This window comes from Cervus canadensis, chromosome 15 (assembly GCF_019320065.1).
Source record: "Cervus canadensis isolate Bull #8, Minnesota chromosome 15, ASM1932006v1, whole genome shotgun sequence".
Lineage (NCBI taxonomy): Eukaryota > Metazoa > Chordata > Mammalia > Artiodactyla > Cervidae > Cervus > Cervus canadensis.
This window is the reverse complement of record NC_057400.1, coordinates 57,774,064-57,798,978: the sequence shown is the minus strand read 5'-3', so window position 1 is coordinate 57,798,978 and position 24,915 is coordinate 57,774,064. Positions and strand designations below refer to the sequence as shown.

At 37.9% G+C, this 24,915-nt stretch overlaps 1 protein-coding gene across 4 annotated transcripts in view; it reads left to right on the top strand.

Moving 5' to 3' along the window:
* ZNF385B (zinc finger protein 385B) overlaps positions 1-24,915 on the top strand; it is a 333,103-nt gene that overhangs the window by 4,164 nt on the left and 304,024 nt on the right. Inside the window, exon 1 of one of the 4 annotated variants that reach the window (XM_043487751.1) lies at positions 19,136-19,936. The exons of the other annotated variants lie outside the window; for them this stretch is intronic. The gene's annotated coding sequence lies outside the window, so the exon portion shown is untranslated. Of the gene's footprint in view, positions 1-19,135; positions 19,937-24,915 lie in introns of those variants that run through there. 4 annotated transcript variants of the gene reach the window in all.

Below are 24,915 nucleotides of genomic sequence, written 5' to 3'. Positions count from 1 at the left end.
AGTCCCTTTCCTCAGTTTTGGCTAGTTGAATATCTATTTCCCATTGGAATTGTGGAGGTGTGGGGGGTGGCCTTGCCCTACAGCCGTGACAAAGTTGCGGGGCTCTTCCTGATGATGCCTGTGTGCATGCTTCGTTGCTCAGTCGTGTCCGACCCTCTGTGACCACATGGACCACAGCCCTCCAGGCCACTCATCTAGGTCATTGCTCTTCTGGTTGTGGGTCCCAGATGCTCCTAACAGAACCTGGATGGATGAAGAGCTCCCTTTGGTCCCATAGACATGGGGAGTCCCTGAGACTTAGCTGTGTCTTCCAGCTTCCCTTAAGTTGGTAGCAAAAGACTCTATTCCTCCACTGTGTGTGCCTCTGTCTCCCGCACTGAGTTATCCCTGGCAAGGTTGGATCCTCCTCTCTCACCTGTGTGCCAGCTCTTGGGGCCTGAGGTCATGTGCAGAATCCACCTGACAACTAACATTCTTCTTGAAAACCTAGAGCTTCTGGGGCCCAGGCAGGTGGAGGTGGAGTAGACGGAGGCGGGGGGCTTCCCTCTGCATGTCTCTTACCTGCTCTGGCGGCACCAGGGAGACCGGCAAGTTCAGTGACAAATCAGCCGCTTCATCAGGGAACAAATCACCAAGCTCCCCTTTGCGATCATCACTTGGCTCTAGGGACTTACACTTACCCCTCAAAGAGAAAAGGTAGACTGGAGTCCTAATCCCCAGTACTTCAGGATGTGACCTTGTTTGGAGACAGAAATCTTTACAAAGGAAATTAAATTAAAACAAGGTCATTAGGGTTGACTCTAATCCAGCGTGACCGGTGTCCTTATAAAAAGGGGAAATCTGGGTTGAAAGGTGCACACATAGGGAAGATGATGTGAAAACACAGGGAGAAGGGAACCATCTTCAAACTGAGGGGAGAGGCCTGGAACTGACCCTTCTGTCAGCAAGAACCCATCCTGCAGTACCTTCGTTTTGGACTCCTGGCCTCCAGGACTGTGAGATGATAAATCTGTATTGTTAAGCCAGCCAGTCTGCGGTATGTTGTTACAATAGCCCGAGCCGATTAACACAGGGAGGGAAAGAGAAGCACATCTCCTCCCCAGAGGAGAGTTGTAGACATAGCCTTCCAACAACTGTTAACTTCAGAGGGAACATCCTCTTCTCTCTGTTGGTCTTGTTATGGTTTTGGGGTTGGCAGGTTAGGTGTGGGGTACACGGGGTTGTAGTTGGGACTTGAGGCAGTTTTCTGAATAAGAGGGGACTGACCCTCAACCACTGGCAGTTCTTCCACTAAATTTAGTGTGTTCCTTTTGGAAGAATAGGAAGATGCTTAGAATGTACCTAAAACTATTTTAGAACACTCTGAGCTACAGAAGGAAGAATTAGAGGGGAAGCAAAAAGAGCTTAAATAACTTCATCTGTGTGAGAAGGATCCCTACGCCTTTCCCCTATCAGAACCAAGGAGAATTGGAAATAACAGAGAACCACGATTACGCTTGGTTTTGGACAAAATAGTTGCAGGCTTCTATCCCTTTTGAACGGTCCACAAAGACTGGTGTTCCTGATCCCTAGCAAGGTGAGCAGATGGACCTGAAGCAGTCTTCTGACTGCCTGTGAGCTTAGTGAGCCCAGAGGCTGCTGGATGAGCCTGAGGACCACAGAGGAGCTTCTGAGAGGAGCACGGAAGCAGCTTTTCCAGCGTCTGGGATTGGAGTCGTGGCAGGAGAACGTCTCCCGTGTGCCATGAGCAAAGTGCAGGCCTGCCTGAAGGTCCCTCATAGTTGTTAACAAGGGAACACCCTCACAGTGCCAGAAGATAAATATCAGACAGGAAGAAAAATCTCTCAGCAGATGCCTGTGTGCAGATGACAACCAGGCCCTAAACTCTCCTATCTGAGCCTTGGCACTATGTAATCCTATAAGCACCCTCTGTTCCTGACTCCAAGTCTAGATGGAACTTCAGGGAAGGAGGTACCCCATACAGCCTGAGAGTCAGTTTCTGTTACCACACGTGATAAGTTTTGTAAGAGACAAAGGAATTTATCATTAGCAGGTTTACCCTTAAAGGTCAACCAAAGGAAGTTTTTCAAATAGAAAGGACATGATAAAAGAATAAACCTTAGAGCTTCAGGAAGGGAGAAACAACTGAAAAAGCAGAAATAAACATTGTAAAGCAATTATACTTCAATAAAAATTAAACAGAGAAAAAGCAAAAATATAGGTGCATACAATAACTGTATCAGTAAGGGCTCGCCAGAGAAGCAGAATCAATAGGGTATGTGTGTGTGTGCGTGCACATGTGCACACATACATATATAAGAATATTTATTAAAGGAATTGGCTCATGTGATCATGGAGGTTGACAAATCCCAAGATCCACAATCAAAAAGCAAGAGACCCAAGAGGTCTGATGGTGTAGTTCCAGTCCAAAAACTGGCAAGCTTGAGACCAGGAAAAACTGCTGTTTCAGTTTAAGTTGGAAGGCAAGAAAAAATTGATAGCTCAGGTTAAGGGCAGTCAGGCAGGAGGAATTCCCTCTTACTCAGGGGAGTGTCAGCCTTTTGTCCTATTCAGGCCTGCAACTGACTGGATGAGACCCATCCATAAAAAAGGAGGAATTTGTTTTACTCAGTCTATAGATTCAGATGTGAAATTCAACATGAATTGTAGTAATATTTTTTTAGATCTGTCTCCTAGAGTAATGGAAATAAAAACAAAAAGAAACAAATGAGACCTAATTAAACTTAAAAGCTTTTAAAAGCTTTTGCATAGCAAAGGAAACCATAAATAAAATGAAAAGACAACCTACAGAATGGGTTGCAAATGATGTGACCGATAAGGAATTATTTCCAAAATATGTAAATAGCTCATACGGCTCAATTAAAAAAAAAACAACCCAATCAAAACATGGGCAGAAGACCTAAATAGACATTTCTTAAAGAAAACATACAGATGACCAAAAGGCACATGAAGAGATGCTAAACCTCACCGACTATTAGAGAAATGTAACTCAAAGCTATCTCACATCAGTCAGGATGGCCATCATCAAAAAGTTTACAAATAATAGATATCGGAGAAGACGTGGAGAGAAAAGAACCCTCCTATATTGTTGGTGGAAATGTGAATTAGTACAAATGGAGAACATTGTGGAGATTCCTTAAAAAACTAAAACAGTGCTACCATATGATACTGCAGTCTCACTCATGGACATATATCTGGAGAAAACCATAATTTGAAAAGATAAAAGATAAACTCACATCAGTGTTCACTGTAGCATTGTTTATAGCAGCCAAGATATGGAAGCCATCTAAAAGTTTCAGGTAATTGTGCTGTTACACAATACCTGAAATTTACATTATATTGTAATCAGCTATACTTTAATAAAAATTTTTAAAAATTATATTCAGTACAGCCTTAATTTTAAAGTAACTGATTCTTTTAAAAAAATATAGATAGCCTCAAGTTTCTTGTGTTTATTTCTCCAACATTTTGAGATCACCTTAACTTTTTTAGACAAAAGGAAGTCATGGAGAACTACTTTCACTTTTTTTTTTTTTTTTTTTGTAATTCTAGGCCTTTCCATAAGTTCCTAAAGGGAATCCATTGGATAAATCTCAGTCTAATTCCATGTTTTTTTTTAATTTGGGGAATTAATTTTTTCTCAACTACTCCCTATGTTCTCTTTTCACTGCTTAAAATTAATGGAAATGTGGACTTGTTTAATAATCCTTCAAAATTCATTAATCAATAGATTTGTGAGTCATATATTTTACTGAAGGTTTGAAATCATGATGGAACTGGGTAGATATAGTATTATTAAATCATTTATATAACAAATCAATAAGAATTTATACAGTTACATATGCATACACTTGAGTATGTATATGTGTTCATCCTAACTAAAGACATTCCTATAATGAAAATTTCTTATCTGTTAGCTTTTTCCAACATATTTCATAAGCCCTCTTTATTACTCTAACTGTGATTCCTCTGTCATCGTGGTCAACACTAACTGCACAATGCAAGGCAGTACAATCTGTTATGCAAGTTTGTTCATATAATTCTTGTTCAAAATGTTTCCGTGTTCTTCATTGCTTTCAGAATAAAATCTACATTTTACCTAACACACAATGTGAAATTCATCCAAAGATAAACTCACAGAAACACCCAGAATAACGTTTGACCAAATATCTGGGCATACTGTGACCCAGTTACATAAAATTAATCCTCACATTATTGTTTTCCTCATAAGCTTCTTAAATCATGTTTGATGACTGAAACAAAACTTATGATGCTCAAGAAATTAATAATTAAAAATAGGTAAGTTAAAGGAGCCTAATGGAAGTAAAGTTTCTATACTTTCATTTGAAGTAGTTAAATGGTGATACTAGTAGATTGTCACAGTTACAGGTATTAAAATACCCGTACTTATGACAGGTTGTAATATAATCAACCACTGTGAAAATTTTAGAAAGCAATACAGTAAGAGAGAATATAAATAAATTAAGGTGGAGTCCTAAAAAATGTTCAAATAATCCATAGGATGACCAAAAAAAGAAGAAGGAAACATAAATGAGAACCAGAGGACATAAAGAGAAAACAAATAATAAAATGTCAGACTTACCACTAACATATGAATAATTACTTTAAATGTAAGTGGCCCAAATATACCAGTCAAAAGACAGAGAGCTTCAAAACAAATTAAAATAAAAAAATTACCCAGCTATATGCTGCTACGAAAAACTCACTTTATAGCCAATGATGTAAGTAGGCTGAAAGAGAATGGAAAAGAATATGCCATGCAAACAGTAATTTTAAAAAGGCAGAATTACCTATATTAATATGTGATAAGGTAGACTTTAGAGCAAAGAAAATTACTAGCCACAAAGTTAGACATTACATTATGATAAAAGGTTCCATCTGCTAGGAAGACATATGATTCTAAATGTTCATATACCAAACAAAAGCTTCAAATATACTTGAAACAAAAACTTATAGGGCTGAGAGAAGAAATACATATAATCCTCAATTGAAGACTTCAACACCTCTCTCTCAACAACTGATAGAATTACTAAAGAGAAAATCATCAAGGGTATACAAGATCTGAACAACTCGACCAACCAACAGCATCTAACTAATTTATATAGCGCTCTACCCAACAATAGTAGAACACATTTTTTAATTTCAAATGCCCGTGGAATATTCACCAAGAGATACCATGTTCTGGGCCATAAGACAAACCTTAACATATTGAAAAGAATTGTAATCATGCACAGTATGTTCCCTGACTATAATGAAATTAAACTGGAAATCTATAATAGAAAACCAATCTAAAATAGAAAACCAACAGGAAAATTAAACAACATATTTCTTAAGTAATTCATGAGTGAAAGAATAAGACCTGAAGGAAATAAAATTATTTAAAAATATTTTAAAATATTTTAAAGTAATTTTAAAATATTTAATAAAAATTTTTGAAAATGAAAAACATTTTTAAATATAAAAATATTAGGATGTTAATAAAATAGCATTGAGAGGGAAATTTATAGCACTCAATGCTTATTTTAGAAAATGAGAGAAGGTCTTCAATAAGTAAGCCCCTATCATAAGAAACTAGAAAAGAAGAGAAAGTATATCCCAAAGCAAGTAGAAAGAAATGATAAAAATCAAGAGCAGAAACCCCTGAAGTGAAAATAAGAGAGCATCAGAGAAAAATCAATAAAACAAAAAATTGGCTCTTTGAAAAAGATCAGTGAAGTTTACAAGCCTCTAATAAGACTGACAAAGATGAAGAAGAAAGAAGACACAGAATAGATGACACTACTACAGAATTTGCAGCTGTAGGATTGATAATTACAAAGCTCCCCAAAAGAAAGTTCTAGATCCACAAGGTTTTACTGGAAAATCATACCAAATATTTAAAGAACACCAATTGTGCACAGTTTCTTTCAGAAAATAGAAGAGGAATAAACACTTCCAAATTTATTTTATGAGCAGTATTACCCTGATATCAAAACCAGACAAATGTAAAAAAAGAAAACTACGGACTAGTATGTCTCGTGAACTTAGACTGAAAAATTCTCAACAAAATATAAACAAACTGAATCCATCAATGCATAAATATAATTGTTTACCATGACCACGTGAGATTTATTCTAGATATGCATGACTGGTTCAACATTTGAAAATCAACCAATATAAAATACCATATCAACAGTTAAATAAGAAAATCATGTGGTTTTATTGACTGTTGCAGTAAAAGCATTTGAGAAAACCCAACACTCATTTTTGATAAAAACTCTCAGCAAGTTAAGAACAGAGGGGAATTGCCTCAATTTAATAAAGAACATTTACAAAAAGTCTCAGCTAACATCATTTTTATGGTGAAAGATGGTTTTTTCCCTGAGAGCAAGAGCAAGGTAATGATGTCCACTTACCCTTCTCTTATTCAACATAGTACCTGATATTCTGGGCACCATAGTAAGGCAAGAAAAAAAATAAATAAAAGGCATACAGATTGGAAAGGAAGAAATCAAATTTTCTCTCTTTGCAGATGACACAATGGTCTATATATAAATCCAAAAGAATCTATGAAAGTTTACATGATAGACTTAACTAAGAAAAATCAGTTGCATGTCTTTGTATATCACTAAAAATGAACATATAAAAACTTAAAAGTACACTATCATTTATAATCACCCCCAAAATAAAATATCAGTACTTAGATATATACTTTATAAAACATGTACAGAATCCATGTGCTGAAAATCACAAAATATTAAGAAAAGAAATCAAAGACCTAAATGAGTAGAGAAATATACCATATTCATGGATAGCTAATGGCAGTTAACCATAGTTAAAATGGCAGTTCTCCCTAAATTGATCTGTAGGTTTCATGCAATTCCTATCAGAACCCAACAGGATTCATTGTAGACATAGAAGAGCTTAACCTAAAATAGCAAAGCACAGCTGTACAGCTAAAACAATCTTGACAAAGAAATGAAGTAGGAAAAAATCTCTGTCCAATATCAAGGCTTACGGTATAGCTGATGTAATCAAAACAGTGGTGGGGTTTTTTTGGTTGTTTGCTGTGTTTTGCAGAGGAATAAGGGCTTTCCTGGTGGCTCAGATGGTAAAGAATCTGCCTATGATGCAGGAGACCCAGGTTCGATCCCTGGGTTGGGAAGTTCCCCTGGAGAAGTAAATGACAGTGCACTCCAGTATTCTTGCCTGGAGAATTCCAAGGACAGAGGGGCCTGGTGGGCTGCAGTCCATGGGGTTGCAAAGAGTCGGACATGACTGAGCGGCTAACACGTACACATACTGTGGAGCTGTAGACACGTAGATCAATGGAAAAAGAAAAAAACTACAGAATCCAGAACTGTAGATCCTCACAGATATGCTCTATTGACTCTGGACAATTCAAAATCAATTCAATGAAGGAAAAATAGTCTTATCAACAAATGATGCTGGAGCAATAGCACATCTATAACCAAAACAAAAACAACTCCTAAGACAAACATTTACACCATATATAAAAATTAACCAAAATGGATCACAGATTTAAAGTAAAGCATAAAAATATCAAAACTTTCAGAGAAAAAATGGAAGAAATTCTCTGGGACCTAGGGTTAGGCAAAGAGTTGTGACTTGACACCAAAAGCATGATCCAAAAAAGGGAAATTGATAAATTAGACTTCATTCAGAATTAAGAACTTTTGCTTGGTAAAATACCATGGGAAGATAGTGAAAATATAAGCTACAGATGGCAGAAAATATTTACAAACTGCATATCCAACAAATGATTTAGTTACATGAAGAACTCTCAAAACACAACAGTGGGGGGGAAAAAAAAGGCAATCCAACTAGCAAGTGGGCAAAAGATAGGAAGACAAATTTCACTGAAGATTAACAGATAGAAATAAGTGCATGAAAAGCTGTTCAACAGCATTAGTCATCAAGGGAAGTGTGAAAATAAAACTACTAGATGAATAATAAGCTATTGATACTTACAACAGGTTGGATGAATCTCTAGGGAATTATGCTAGTGAAAAAAAATCAATCGCACAAATTTATCAATACATACTATGAATGCATTTATTTGTATAACATTCTTGACAAGACAAAAGTTTAGAGGATAATTAGTGCTTCCTGAGTGTTACGGCTTCCCTTCCCTGACAGAGGGACATGGATATGGTTATACAAGGTCACATGAGGGATCCTGTGGTGGTGGATTGAGGACTCCACAGGGGTGACACACACATGCACGTGCACACGTACATGTGAATACACACTGTTGTTGCTCAATCTCTCAGTTGTGCCCGACTCTGAGACACCAAGGACTGCAGCACGCCAGGCTTCCCTGTCCGTCACCCTCTCCCAGAGCTTGCTCAAACTCATGTCCATTGAGTCGGTGATGCCATCCAACTATCTTGTCCTCCGTTGTCCCCTTCTCCTTCTGCCTTCCATCTTTCCCAGCATCACGGTCTTTTCAAATGAGTCAGCTCTTCACATCAGGTGGTCAAAGTATTGGAGCTTCAGCTTCAGCATCAGTCCTTCCAATGAATATTCAGGGTTGATCTCCTTTAGGATGGACTGGTTTGAGCTCCTTGCTGTCCAAGGGACTCTCAAGAGTCTTCTCCAACACCACAGTTCAAAAGCGTCAATTCTTCAGCACTCAGCCTTCTTAATGGTCCAATTCTCATATCCATACATAACTACTGGAAAAATAATAGCTTTAATTAGACAGACCTTTGTTGGCAAAGTAATGTCTCTTCTTTTTAATATCCTGTCTAGGTTAGTCATAGCTTTTCTTCCAAGGAGCAAGTGTCTTTTAATTTCATGGCTGCAGTCACCATGTGCAGTGATTTTGGAGCCCCCAAAAATAAAGTCTGTCACTGTTTCCGTTGTTTCCCCATCTATTTGCCATAAAGTGATGGGACTGGATGTCATGATCTTCATTTTTTGAATGCTGAGTTTTAAGCTAGCCTTTTCCTTCTGCTCTTTTACTTTCATCAAGAGGCTCTTTAGTTCCTCTTCACTTTCTGCCATGAGCGTGGTGTCATCTGCATATCTGAGGTTATTGATATTTCTCTCAGCAGTCTTGATTCCAGCTTGTGCTTCATCCAGCCTGGCATTTTGCAAGATGTACTCTACGTATAAGTTAAATAAGCAGAGTGACAGTATACAGCCTTGATATACTCCTTTCCCAATTTTGAACCATTTTACTTGAAGTAAAACTGGGGAAATCTGCATAGGAATGGTAGATTGTATCCATGTCAGCATCCTGAGTGTGATGTTATTCTATAGTTTTATAAAATGTTACATTCAGTGGTAGTGAGACAAAGTGCTCAAAGGAACTCCCTGTATTATTTCATATAACTGCATGTGAACCTTTAATTATCTTAATCAAAATTTCAGTTAAAAATTATAATAAAGATGTTACAATTCTAGTAACATCATCAGATATGATAATGAACACAGATTTGGGGGTTTTGATTTTTAAGAATTATCAAGTAGCTACAGAGATTAATAAAATACAATCCCTTTTCTTAAGTGTCAGGAGAGGTCAGATAAGGGAATGACAATGTGATATGCTGAGAACAGTGATGATCTACAGATAATGTAAATGTGGCACAGAGAAAGGAATGGTCAACTTTGTAACAATCAGAGAAGGCTTCCTAGAGGATGTGATATTTGCAGTAAATTTTATAAAATGAGTTTCAGGTTATTCAAGGAAAAACAACATTCCAGGTAGAGAGGGCAGCAATGTGAATGCATGTTGGGTGAACTATAAATAGTTTATTATTATTGCAATGAAATATGTGTAGGGGGAAGGAAAGAACATCCATCTGGCAAAGTATAAAGGAATTGAAACAGAGAGAAGAGTCATCCTTGTCCCGTGGGGTCAGAGGCATAGGAAAAACATAGTTGCCCAAACACACATGTAAAGAAATCAGGGACAACTGCTGGAATTCAGAGCTTTTGTTTAAGTTCTCTTGTTATCCCACTCTGGTTTACATCAACCAGAAGCTTTCCCAACAAGTTCAGACATCCTAGCTTAGGTGTCATTTCCCCAGGACCTGCTGAATGCACAGACACCTTCCCAGTTTCAGACAAAATTGACCACCTTTCTTTCCTGTCCAGAGTGGCTAGTGACCCTCATCCTGCCCTCTGCTGTCAAAGACTGAGACCTGTCCTTCATCCTGAGTGCCCATCGCTGTAATATTTCTCTACCATCTCTATTCCAGTCACCATTCTCATTCTCTGAGGTGAATCTGAACTTAAGAAATATAAGTAAGTTGATGCATTAATAGCTGGTCGTTTAACCCAGTGAGTCTCGAATTTTAGCATGCGTCAGAATCACCTGGAGGATGTATTCTAATGCGGAATGCTGGGCTCCATCTTTAGAGTTCCTGATTCAGCAGGCTGGGGATGGAGCCTGAGAACCTGCATTTCTAACAAGTTCCCAGATGATATGGAAGCTCCCTGTCCAGCATCAGGCTCTGAGAACACTAACCCAACAAGGAGGATTTATACCCAGAAACGGAGCTTCTTACTTTAAATAAATTTGTAATTGGGAAATGGTCAAGAAAGAGAAAGGTGGCCTCTTCATTCCTCGTCTTTCTCTGGGGCATCCACTGACCCATGGGAAAAAGAGGGATGATGTCATGGAAATAGAGTAACATAGCCCACCAATCCCTCAACCAATCTCCACCCCTCACTGGGAGCTGTCTGAGTAACTCTGGGCCTCCTTAAGGATCATAAAAACAGTGAAGGCAGCGTGCAAGACTGCTGCTTGGTGGGTGAATGCAGCTATGTCAGATACTTATGCCAGATACTGTGCTAAGAAGGTTATGTCAGTTGAAGCCTCTCAACAGATTTTCAAGGCAGACACTATTATTATAATGGACAATGCGAACGAGGAATAAAGAGGTTGGGTAGCAGCCAAAAGAGGCAAGGCTGGAACTTGGAACAAGGCAGTCTGATTCTGCAGCCCGATTCTTCACCATGGTGTTACTGCCTCTCATCTATGGAGATCAGCTGAGCTGGGCAGAACTAGCCTAGCGTGTGCTTAGAGGTTACTCCTGCTCAGAGAATTTACTTGATGTGCAAGTTCAGTCAGAAAATAGGGGCCCTAAGTTCTCTCTGGCTGCATCCGGTCTATGTGGTAAGGCTGGGTTTCACTGTTCAGAGGACTCCCCCCTTCTCATTCACTGATACGTGAGACTCAGACACTCTCCCCTTTCCAGCCATTTAGTCACTAAGTTGTGTCTGACTCTGCGACCTTATGGACTGCAGCATGCCAAGCTTCCCTGTCCCTCACCGTCTCCCAGAGTCTGCTCAAACTCATGTCCATTGAGTTGGTGATACCATCCAACCATCTTATCTCCATTTTCAAATCAGAAGCAGGTAAATCTCCAGATAGAGGAATAAATGTTAACTTCACATTCTGTTCTCCTTGGGGAGGGTATGTGTCTATCTTGGAGAATCCAGCTGCCCCAAGGATTATGCTGGGGAGGATTGATTTCATTCTGGGCTTTAAGGATCCATATTTCCTCAGAATGGTAACGGATTCTCTCTTAGGGGCTGACCTGTGATCCTGCCTTTGGCAATGGATGGTACCTGTGAGATCAGACCAAGAGCACGGAGGTTCTGCGGAATTGTGGGAAGAGAGACACACCTGTGCTTGATCTGAGGTGCACTGGAGATAGAGTTATCACGAAAAGATTAAAATAATGGCTCTAGGCCTCACAAACCAACAAGATAAGTATGAACATCCTCATGTTACAGATAAGTAAATCCAGAGGGAAGGAGATCTGGAGCCTTTTCCTAAGGCCACACAAAAAGATTCAAACTCTAAGATCCATCTCTCTCTCTACATTACCTCTCATAATTCTTTTACAACAAATTTTTCACAAAGTACAAATGAAAAGGATTCAGGACTATTTTCTTATCATCAGTGTTTACTTTTTCCCCATTGTTTACTAACTAAAATGCCCATTTTCTCTCCCACCTTCAATTAAGTCAAGCAAAGAGAGTGGGGAGAAGTGATTCAAAGGGAGTAAAGAGAATGTTTAGAATCATAAACTGAGAAAAAGCTTGACATGTGTAAAAAGCTGAGTTGTGCCTGAAATTGAGTAAGAGGATTAGAAAGAAAGATCAGAGATTTGGGGAAGATTGGCAGAAGGCTTTATAATTATTATTATTTTTTATTACGTTTAAAAATTTTCATCATGATTCTGTGGGCCAGAGATGGGGGCTGGTTTTGGCTTGGTGGTTCTCATCTGGGACTCACTGGAGGCTGCAGGCAGCTGACGCATCACCTGGGTTTGGTCGTCTCAGATGGCCTCAGGCACGTCCAGCAGGTGATGCTGGCTGCAGGCTGGGTCACTCTCGTCAGCAGACTTTCCTCTTGGAGGTTAGGCTAGGCTTCATCACACGTGGGTCACAGAGTCACGCTGCTGGCTAGCTAGAGTGGAAGCCGCAACCGCAGGGTTCTTTTGGTCCACACCAGTCACAAGACCACAGATTCACCTGGTAGAAAGCGAGACTCTGCCTCTTGGTGTGAGAGGTGGCATCTTTCGTCTGGCTGAACTGAGTAGATTTTAAGTTGAGGACGCTGTGGGGGCAGAGCGGAGAAAGTAAGGATGGATTTTGTAACAGGAAGTGGAGGTAATGGTTTGGAGGTGGAAATGGAGGGCAAGATCTGAGGTTGGATTGTCAGCTGGAGCATTTTATACTGTGTTCTTTTCTTTGCTGCCATATTCTGTGCTTCTCTTTGATGCCTCCAGGAGCTTCCGTTTTTGTTTTTTTTTTCTTCTTTCCTTCTTTTTTCCAGTCAAAGAGAATTTATTTTTAATCTAAGAGGAAGTTATTTTAGCCATAAAATATAAGAATGACTAAACAAAGAAATGTGTAAAAACATAGGACCTGTGTGCTTGTTATTGATGATCCCTTACTCTCATTCCTATCTACAATCAAGAAACAGCTTCTAGGGTCAGAGCACTGTGATAGATATTGTGACTATTACTATGTGTGTGGAGGCTTTTCAAGGACATAAGTCACATTTCTTACACGGAAACTCATATATATTTAAAATGTAAAATTTATCTTCAAAAGCATTTTCTCAGACACTGTTGAACTTTGGAAATTAAACGCAAAACTGTAACACTCTAGAATTACCACAAGATGGTGCCACAGTATACTGAAAAGAAGATATTTGCCTTAATGACTCATCCCACCAGATTTGCTGGAACTTATCAATAGTGTGGAAAGTGATGTACAGAGAGGTGAGAATGTATATGGGTCGGGACACGCTCATTTGACAGACTTTTTTTTTAGCATCTTCTGTGCTTTAGGTAGAATCTGTAGGAGGAATCAGGGTGTGTGTGAGAGAGAGAGAGAAAGAGAAATGAGGAAGGGGTAGGGGAGATTTTTTTCTCCAATTTTTAGAAATTAAACAGACTACTTAAATATCTTAATATCTCTCTCTGGAAGAAATTACAGTCTATTTTAAAATATATTAACTACAAACAAAGTGTTGTGTGATAGATGCAGAGATAGGACTAGATTCATCGATATGATAATATCTTTTCCTTTTGCAGGAGAAACATATGGTTTTAAATACATTCCTTTTCTTCATTTTTGATGAATCAGTGTGCATTTATAACTTAACTATGAAATCTTTTGCAAAATGTATGTGCCGTAGTGAATGTATATTAGATTAATCGTGTGTCAGTGAGTATCAGTGAGTTTCTATCAGTAAGGATACTAGGTAGATAAAGCATTTTGGTGTGTAGGTAGGTGAGTTAAATTATTTTCAATGCACCTATTTCCTTAGACCTCTTAGTTATAAGTCCATAACATCTTTTCATGGAGGAATTACTGTGTAACTCATTTATTAGATAGAGCCCATGTGATTTCTATAGTTTTGCAGGAAGGGACAGACTTGGAAGGGGAAAAAGTCTTGGTCAAAATATCACAGATGAGATCATTGAAAATAGAGCATATGATTTCTTTGGTATAAATCCCAGATCCTTATGAGAGAGTATAGGAATTATCTCTTGGAATAATTCAGACCCAATGATGACACAGTAGAGAGAATACTTATCTATTTTTCTGACTCTTTGTCTTATCCAGTATTGATCACTATAAGTTTCTAAGCATTTTGCAAAATTGTAATTTAATTCTTCCAAATAAGAATAGAGTTAGTGGCCCATATCTGTACTCCCCAGGTAAGTTGAATTGAGTTTTATATTGTAGGACTTAATTGAGGTTGAAATTCCTTATGAATGAGAGTACAGCAATTTGGAATAGGATGAAGTCTCAAGTTATAATTCCAGACCTCCAAAATGTTTTGAGATAGAGCCTAGCCATTACGGATTGTGTCAGAAATCTAGAACTATACCTCAGGTCACCTGAAAAAGTCCTTATAGAACAGCTCTATATTCTGTACATGTGGCATAAAAATGTTAAAGAAGGATGTCGATTATATAAGTACAGAGCCCTAAGGAGTTGATATGTAAAGGAGTTTGAGTGGACCTTCTAAAAAAAGATTTAATAGGAGTGATTGGCCCTATTTTAGTGAAGGACAGATAGTCTTTTGCTTTAAGAATACTTTGGACTATGAACTTTTACATATATCATATTTATTAACAGATAACTTGTTTTATATCATCTTGGGTTTCAGTCTTTGAAGAACTAAGATTTAAAATTTTTAGATTTTGAAATTTAAAGACTGTCATGATAAGTGTCTGGGTGGCTGAGTGATCCGAGTCATCAAAGGCACCCTAAATATGGGTGTCTTACAATAGAATACATGTATGATCTATTTTAAGCTTATCTAAGGAGAAAGGCTTTCAGTAGCTGGCTCAATAGGAACTAAGATTATTGAGTTCAGATTCTCACTGGGGGATGAGTGTATGGTCACCCCGACTGACCACCTTTCTTCACACAGATGTTCTACTTTCATACTTTGTTGGCATCACAGCCAAGGAAACTGTTGGACATTGTTCCAAGTTAGACAACCTTGTACAATGGTACAGGTGACCATGGGGGTGCTGTTCATTCTCGGCAATCACAGTTTTTCTGGATCCAGTTCTTAAGGCAAGTTGAGAAACATGTTTGCACTTCTCCTGATCACATGAGGAGTTTGGAGGAACTGGGTGGTCTGGGTATAGTATTTTTTAGGGGCTGCATATGATGGCATTTTCCATCATGTTGGCCTGCTTCATTTTCAAGGGGCTGACTCTGGTGGGCCTGTCTTGCAACTCAGAGATGTTGGCCCACATATTCTGAAACTTTATCTTTTCTTATGTGGATGTGATGTAAAGAGATGTTGATTTTATTCCTGGGCAGTTACTGACTCCAAATAATCAGTTACTTTTAGAAATTGCAAGGATTTCATCATACCACCAGGGCACCATTTTGGTTGCTAAAGAAAGATTTGGCCAAATTATGTTGTACTGTCAGAAATGAATAAACGCTATTGCCTTTTTTCACAGGAACATGACTTGGGATCGTATTCTAGATACTAACATTATAGCCACATATGCCATTGTACTTTGTGCAGTGAATAGGAAGACCATTTTTCTCCCAAACACCCTTAGGATTCCTCCCCACTGCAAGTCTGGTTCCCAAAAGGCACTCAGGAAAGGCCTTTATTTGAGGGGTTAACTGTCGTTTTGGGGGACTTCCCAGGTGGTGCTAGTGGTAAAAAACCTGCCTACAATGCAGGAGACATAAGAGACATGGGTTTGATCCCTGGGTCAGGAAGATCCCGTGGAGAAGGGTATGGTGACCCACTCCATTATTCTTGCTTTGAGACTCCCATGGACAGAGGAGCCTGGCGGGCTACAGTCCATATGGTCGCAAAGAGTCAAGACGACTGAAACGACTTAGCAGCACACACCTATAGTTGTTAATTTTTTAAAATAAAAGTTGTATATATTTAAGGTGTTCAACATAATGAGTGGATAAACACATAGTGAAGTGATTACTAGAGTCAAGCTAATTAAATATATTTGTCTCTTCATATATTACTTTTTTTGTGTGTAGTGAGAGCAACTGAAATCTAGTTTTCATTAAATTTCTAGTTCATTTGACCCTTGAACACTATAGGTCTGAACTGCATAGGTCTACTTATGTTGTTGTTCAGTCGCTTAGTCATGTCTGACTTTGTGACCCCATGGACTGCAGCATCCCAGGCTTACCTGTCCATCACCAACTCCCAGAGCTTGCTCAAACTCATGTCCATTGAGTTGGTGATGCCATCCAACCATCTCATCCTCTATCATCCTCTTCTCCTTCTGCCTTCAATCTTAGCATCAGAGTCTTTTCCGAGTTAGCTCTTCGCGTCATGTGGCCAAAGTATTGGAGCTGCAGCTTCAGCATTAGGCCTTCCAATGAATATTCAGGATTGATTTCCTTTAGGATTGACTGGTTTGATCTCCTTGCAATCCACTTATACGCAGGTTCTTTTTGCTAGTAAACCCTACAGTACTAGACGATCTGCAATTAGTTGAGTCTGTGGATACAGAGAAGCTGTGAATATGAGGAGCCTCGAATATGGAGGAGCTTTGGATAAGGAGGACCGACTATATAAATTATATTCGAGTTTTCCACTGTGAGGAGGGTCAGACCCCTATCCCTGGCATTGTTCAAGGGTCAGTTGTGTTCAATACAGTATTATTTTTGTCATCATGCTATACATTAGAGCTCTAGACTTGTCCTTCCTTTGTGTTATAACTGCAACTTTTAATTTTTTGAAAAGATCTCATAGAAGATGGTGAATATTCTGTAGGTCTGAAATCTTAAGTCCAGTGTCAATGCTTTGCTGTGTTAATACTCTTCAATTTACTTAGTATAAAAAAATATTTATTTGGGAAATAGACTCATAGGAAAACTCCAAGTAAACACAATATAATATTCATGTGTCTTAAGAATATATTTTTAAAATGGGCTTTAATGTTATGCAGTTTGAATATAGATTGTAGAGTGTTACTTTTTTTTTCTGTAAGTGATTTTAAAGAACTCCTGTCCCAAATAGTGTATAAAATAAAATATGGATGTTTACTTCAGAAGATAAAGCCTTTTTTTTTGTTTGTTTTGGGGAACAATGAGAAAAGGGTGAGATAAACCAATGTTTTATGCTTCATTCTGAAAACACATTTTCCTTTTAAAATTTACTTTTGAAAATTATAAAGTATAGGTTGCTAAAAGAAGTATTTATGTCAAGTCCCTTTCAGTCTACATTACTTTGTACTATTATTTATTATACTACTATTTATTATTATAGAGTAAAAGTCCCTTTTGCTCTCTATTACTGAGTGTAGAGTAGGTCACCAATGAACGCTCGGCGCTCTCACCGTTGTATCTCACAGCGCCTTGGCATGGGAATTCTGAATGGCTTCTTCTCACCTTCTGTTCCTACGTTCCAGTTTTGTCATCTTGCATTATAGCGACATCTCTGCTCTCCTTTGTGTCTCAGTCTTAATAGCACCTTCTTGTATTTTTTCCTTATCCTGTTAAAGCAGTACTCATCTCCAAATCTCTTGCCTAAGCCAGAGAACACTGCTGAGGTACCGCTTTCCAACCCATAACCTTATAGTAGTTTAGGTAAACAATTTGTACACATCCATAATCTCTTACCTGCAGTTCCCCAAAACTAAGAAACTCTGAAAATTAGAAGGTTTTGTAACTTATACTGATAGCAAAACCTGACCTGAACTGATGTGAGGTTAACAGTAGTCTTTATTTATCCTGTCTAGTATTAATATGCACATATTTTGCTGCAGAATTGTTACTATGTCTGATTATAGACTGTTGCCCTCGACTCTACTGGAAGTATTATATAATTCACAGTATAAGCAGAGTGTTATCTTTATAAAATCTGAAAGCATTTGAATTCTGAAATGCATCTGGCACTAGGGATTTTAGATAAGGGATGGAGGACCTATAATTAAATATTTTGGTTTTTATTTTAAGCTTTTTTCTTATTACCAGGGAGTTGCATGTATTATATGAGTTCTCATAATAATATGAGTTCTAGGCACACAATATCTCATAGACTATCTTCTAAGACAAGAAAAGTACAGAAGAACAGAGAGAGATGACATGAAATAATTTCTGAATCAGTGATACCCAATGCCATTTCTCATAGTCCATTCAGTTGTTGTCCTAGGTTATTCACGAGGCACTAAATGAATGGAATTCAGGCGGCAAAAGTGATCATAAAGATTTAGTACATTCTCTTATGACTTGAGTATGTGTAACCACTTCCCCCTTCAACACACACATGTGCATCTCCACTCATATATGTCTGTAACTGTCTTCAAGGAAGAACAAGCAGCTAGTGTCCTGCAAGGAGGCAATTCCACACCTAGGGGCATGAGACTACTCAAGGGAGTTTGATGTTTAATGTTGCTCCAGTGTGCTGTGTTCTGTAAATATGTGTTGTGGCATAGTTTTTATTTTTATACAGATGTTTTAGATTAGATACTACTAAATATATCTACGTCTAAGAGCTGTGAGTATTATAACAATTGAATACAGTTATCTATAGAAGATCTGCAAGTCAGGAGTTGCATTTATTAGATCCTGATTTTCTCTGCCTTTAGAGTCTCAATGAGAACCTAAAACTCATTTTTAAAACTTTGAATAGAACCTTAAATATGTGCTTCGTCAGTGCTGCCTACTAGGAATTTCTCCCAGCTATTTTTATGATTTTTTTGATAAATGTTTTATGTCCCTTTTACTTTGCACTTTGCATGCACATGTCAAAGCTCTATATTTTGTTATCTCAAATCATTGCTGCTATTTTCTGGGATTTAGCCACCTTGTGCCTTTTTAAATCTATGTCAACTGGCTCTTGCATCTTATATTTTACTGATAAAAGAGGAAGGCTGGTGAAAGGTGAAGGTATAAATTTGAGGGTGGCTGGGTTAGGGATGTATGGATTTAATGAGCTGTAGATTTAAAAAACATAATAAGCAGTGAGAGACTATGGGGTTAAAAATATTCTCTTCCTTGTATGTGTATTTTCTCATTACACAGACTAAATATATTTAAATGTTTATTGTTTGAAAATTCATCTTAGAGTAAAATTGATAGTATTTTGCCCTGGCATAACCTTGCACATTTTTACTATTATTATTTTAATTTAGGGACAGGCACTCGGGGGTTAATGAATATTTAACTTGCTTTTTAACAACATCTGTGTCAAATATATGAAATTTTTTTGTTGCTGTTACAGTTGTAATAGCCTCTAGTGATTTCATTTGTCTGTAGAAAAGTCCCAGGGACCTACAGCTATTTTGTTTTTCTGTAGCTTTTATGATAGGTCCTTATAATATAGACCACTGATTTCTTCTCTGTTATTTTGCTCATTGTTGAAAAGCCAGAGCTATTTTTAACATTTACACAATTTCAATAGACGATTTCTTCATTCCACAAGGTTTGGTGCTAAATCTGTGGAGCCTTTCATAATCATATCCTTTTCGGGGTTTGCTTGAATTTGATCACAGTGGCTGATTTCATGCATTGATAATGAAGGCTTAGGTTGCCTGTTTCTCAGCATAAACCCACCTCGGACTTGTAGGTTGACAGTGCTTCTGGCTTCAGCAGGCGTGGAGATATAGAATTGAAATGGCTCTGTTTTCTTTACAAATGACTCAGAGTGTGCTTGTCCTTCCCTAAAATGTTGCCAGCGTGTAAAGGATTTTCAATGAGCAGTGCAATAAGCCGGCATCTGGGGAGGTTTGGAGCTGCGCTGATATAGCGTAGGGCTGTCACACAGATCATCAGGGCTGGAGCCAAGTCTCCGCAGCCCCGCGTGTGACACTGGCCACATCCTGGAAGTTTTGTTTATCCAACTTGGTTGTTCTTGAAGCTGGTGGAAGCCCTGCCAAGATGTGGAGTGGACTTCCTAGCAGAGGTGAGCATTTTTATTCTAAAACTTGGACATTGGGCTCTGGGGTGTCAATAGCAGATTCTTTCGAATGCTGTGTTGAATCCTGGGGAGTTGTCAGTTGTTTTTTATCACGTCGCACTGACAGATCTGAAGGGGTAGCAGTGAAGAGCCATGTATATGATTCTATAGTTTTGGGGGGAGTAACTCCTTAAATGGATGTAATAGTGTTCTTTTTATTCTGTGCTAGCTGTTTGCCGAGGACATCTTCCCAGTAGGTGACTTCCTTTGCATTTTAAACATTCGGAACAAGTCAGTGATATTATGTTATTTGCTGTCATTATTAAAAGTAGGCAATTAGCAGTGTTATTATGTACTTCAGGTGTATATAATAAAGGCTATGAACTAAATGTACTTTGTAGAATCTTTGCTGTGAAAAATATATAGCAGGAAACAACAGATATTTATGAGATAACTAAGAAAGTAAGTGAAATAGATTGCATACTGGAGTTGGCACCTTGTTAAGCTTGACATTATTAATAATTAAAAGTTATGACCTGTCATGCACTGGACGATCTAAAGTAATTGATTTTCGGAGATGTTATATATTAAATGAGAGGAGGAGAAAATTAGCAGCATTTCTTCATAAAACATGTTTCAATTAGATGCGACATTTTAAATGTAGCAGATTTTATCATTTAAATGTAAATAAAGGACTGACACTCATGTGGGGAGTTAAATGAGTAGATGATCACGCTGAGACGGGTCTGATGTGGCTTTATCAGTACAGAGTATTTGAACACTAGCCTGATAAGGGCAAACTCAAAGTTAGCTTCCAAGTAGATGGAGTCTTCTTGCTTAGGCTCTTCTAAACTCTTAATTCCTACGTGATGAGAAGCTGTTTCTAAAGAAGAAAGGACTGTGACAGTTATGATGTATTCAATAGCAGTATGCTTATTAAGTGCCTGTTTAGTATGTTAGGTCTGCAGAGAAATCTATTTTTATTTGATTGGAAGCTAGCATGGCCCATGGGGTATGTATATATATGTGTGTGTGTGTGTTCCTGCTAAATTTATTCAAGGCAGCTGTTTTATAGCTTTCAGCTCTAAAGTTATAGATAAGTGTGTATTTGTTTGACGGAAGATTCGAGAACCCCATTTACTGCCAGTACATGTAAAGCTTGGCTAAGCACACGCGTCAGGAGCAAACCGCTTGTGTTCGCCAATCTGTCTCAGCAAGTCCCAGGGCCACTATCTTGCTTGAAGCCACTGTGTGCTTTTGAAAGCATGAAATTAGTTTTATACTGAGCACATGGTTTCTCATTTAGCAGCTCTTTTTATGGTAATGGTCAATTTATGGTTCACTGCCAGGATTTCGGTGTTCTGTCAAAGCTGATAGCTTCTGCTAAGGTGTCTCTAGGAGATAAATTTTTGTGAAGCAGAGGGAGGGGAAGACCTCATTAGACTCTCAAGAAGAGACTCTTACCTTCAACCCAGTCTACCTTCCAGAATGCGTTGTCATTCCTCCAAAGTTCCTTTATGCTGTTTGATCCAGGACCTACAGATTCAAAGTTGCTAACATGTACCACTTTGTATCTTACTTGACATGTGACATCAAAATGGCCATGTTCTGAAATATAAAGTATTTGTTCATCTTTTCACAATGCATTTGTATAAAACCACTCTATTAGTGCTGACTATATTATGTCATTCATCATCAGGCTTATCTGCTTGTTTGTTAACACATTCTAGAGCACTGTGGGAGAGGGTAAGGCTTTTATATATTTTCTAGCTGATATAAACTACCCATGCTTCATTATACATATATGTGCTATGAAGAGGGTTAGTTAAGGAACAAAATTACATTGTCTGAAGATACATTAAAATGTTAAAAAAAAATGTCTTCTTTCATACAACTGCCTCATCTTAAAAAGCAAAAGCTCTCAAATGCTAAAATTATAGAAATATTAAAAATAGTTTTTGTTCTCATAGAGTGATAAAAGATGAAATGTATAAGCAAATGTTGTGAGAATGGTTTCCTCAGCATTTTCTTTCCATCAGAAAATAACCCTTGTTGAAAGTTTTGCTGGTAATAATGCATTTAGAAATAGAGGTGATCAAAATTAACTACTAGGACATTTAATAAAATGTTTATTCTTGGGTTTATTCTTTGCATGGTAGAAATAACTCTAAACAGGTGAATTCGGATACATTGAAATGGTGCTATTGTACTTTTTCTTTCATTTGATTTTGACAGTGGAACTGCAAATGCTTTTAAAATCTTGCACTTACTGATTTTTTTTCTGGTTAATTCTTGGATCATTGCCTAGGTTAAGCGATCTCACATGATTAAGGATTCAAGATAAAATGTTATTTATTGAAATGCAGGGATGTATAAATGTGCCATTACAATTAGAAGATCTTCTGTTTTTTAGATGAAGCCTAATTTTAAACTATTTTTCTTCTGTCCTTTTGGGAATGTCATGTCACAAGTCATCATCAGATAGTCAAGGGTATTTCATTTTAGATTTTGACTTACAAATAAGTGTCTTATATTTCTCACTTCCCCAAAGCCCATGAAACAAATTGGGTTTGTGAGTTGAGAATTAGAAGGTTAAAAGGGCATTGAGATTTTTTTCTCTGAAAGTCCTGATAATGTAATGTGTTTAGTACACGAAACCTTTAAAGAAGTTTTAGAACGTCAGAATTCTCTTAGAATAGTGAAACTTGTCATATTACACAGATCATGGAAAATTCATTAGAGGAAGTGAAGGATAATTTAGCATATCTGCCTGGAGTCTTAGTAGCAATTTTTCTTCACAAGAAGGATTTAGAAAGTTATGATGAGTTATGATGAATCTCAGTGATGTACCTGCATCTTTTTACTTTTCTATCAAGAGATAGCAATCTGGAATTGCCTTTAGCAGATTTTAAAAATGATTAGTTATGAAATATAGCAGATGAAGTCAGCCTGTGTTAGTTGAGAAACAGAATCAAAGTGTTCTTCAAGTTCATTGAGTTTTCCTGTTGTATACATTCAATAACTAGTTTGGACTATCTATATACTCTGATTTCCCTGGTGGCTCAGTGGTAAAGAATCCCCCTGCCAATGCAGGAGATGTGGGTTCAATCCCTGGGTCAGGGAAGAGCTCCTGGAGGAGGAAATGGCAACCTACCCCGGTATTCTTGCCTGGGAAATCCCATAGATGGAGGAGCCTGATGGGCCATGGTCCATGGGGTCACAAAAGAGTTAGACATGACTTAGCAACTAAACAGCAAATCTGTATACTCTGTTGTTTATTTTGAGGTATGTTGCTGTGGTGATGAATAATTTTTAATATAAGTATGTCCCATAAAATATTTAGGACATATAAGTGCTATATATTACTTGTTGTTTAGCTGAAGTGCAAATTTGAGTTACTGCCCTGTATTTATTGGAGAAGGAAATGACAACCCATTCCAGTATTCTTGCCTAGAGAATCCCGTGGATGGAGGAGCCTGGTGGGCTGCTGTCCTTAGGGTCGCACAGAATCAGACACGACTGAAGTGACTTAGCATGCATGCATGCATTGGAGAAGGAAATGGCAACCCACTCCAGTGTTCTTGCCTGGAGAATCCCAGGGACAGAGGAGCCTGGCGGGCTGCCGTCTATGGGGTTGCATGGAGTAGGTCATGACTAAAGCGACTTAGCAGCAGCCCTGTATTTAATATGGGAATCCTACCTGGCTTCTATATAAGAAGTTGAGTTTCTAATTATTACCCAGAAAACTGGGTCTACCAAAGCTCAAGTGGAGGTTTCTCTTTTCTGTAAAAGTGATCAGTTTCTACTGTTAGAGTTTATGCCAGGAAACTCCTATGATAAAGTTTCTGTTTGAGAAACTTAAAATGGTATAAAAAATAGGATTGTTGGAGCAGAAATCATGAGTAAGGCTATGAAAGCTTCCTTGTCGTTATTGAGATAAAATAATAAAGACAGCACATTGAATAATAGCTGTCAGTAAGATTTTAAATAAATCACGAGAATTATACAATTTCTAATTGTTTTGAAATCCTTTGCCAACTAGGACATTTTCAGGATTTTTCTCACTCAACAGGTTTGAGATACTTATAAATTAATTTTATTTTGTTGCATAATGAGAGGTCCCTCCTTCAAGGCCCTTCCACCCTCCATCTGAATTTTATTCAGTATTAATTGGCCTTTTGATTTTAAGGCTCATATTTTGGACTGCTATTTCCTAGGTTTCTCAGGGAGGCAGTGTATCTTGAAAACTTGACTTAGAAGGATCCTTGGATTATTCAATGTACCACAGCTGAGTAGAATAAACATATTTATTGTGTACCTACTATATGCCTTATATAATATCAAAATATTTATAGGCAGGTTTTTATTGAATTCTTACTACAACTTTATATTAGTGCACTATCCATTGTACAGATGCTGAACTATTTATCAAAAATCCTACTCCCAACCTAGAGTTACTCTATCTTGGCTCTGAATGTCACTCTTACACAACTGGGCAACCTGCCTAGAGGAGAATAAAGGCTTATCTTCATATATCTCACCTAAGACTGTATTGCAAAATTCTCTTTGCTCACTTAGCCTTTTCCATTACTTTTCTTCTCTCTTTTCACTTCTTAATATCTCCCTCCCCCACCACTATTTTTGTAAATATCCCCAACAGGAGTGACTAGACATCAGTATCTAATTTGATTCTCAAAATGAGAGAAAATATATGGAGAACTGAATCCTAAAAACGGTAACAGAATTTTGTGTTAGAATATCTTCCAGGTGATTACTCAATAATGTAGAGGCAATGTTCAGAGTAATTTCTTCAAGCTACACTTTTTATACCCAGTCTAAGAGGCCACCTCAGTTCTGTAGTCAGGTGACATGTCAGACCAGGAAGCCTGTTTTGAGCCCAGATGGATCAATTGAGTGTGAGAGCAATTAACCCAAGTTTAGAAATGGATTGGCACTACTAGCCCAATAAGGAACTGCTTAGTAAA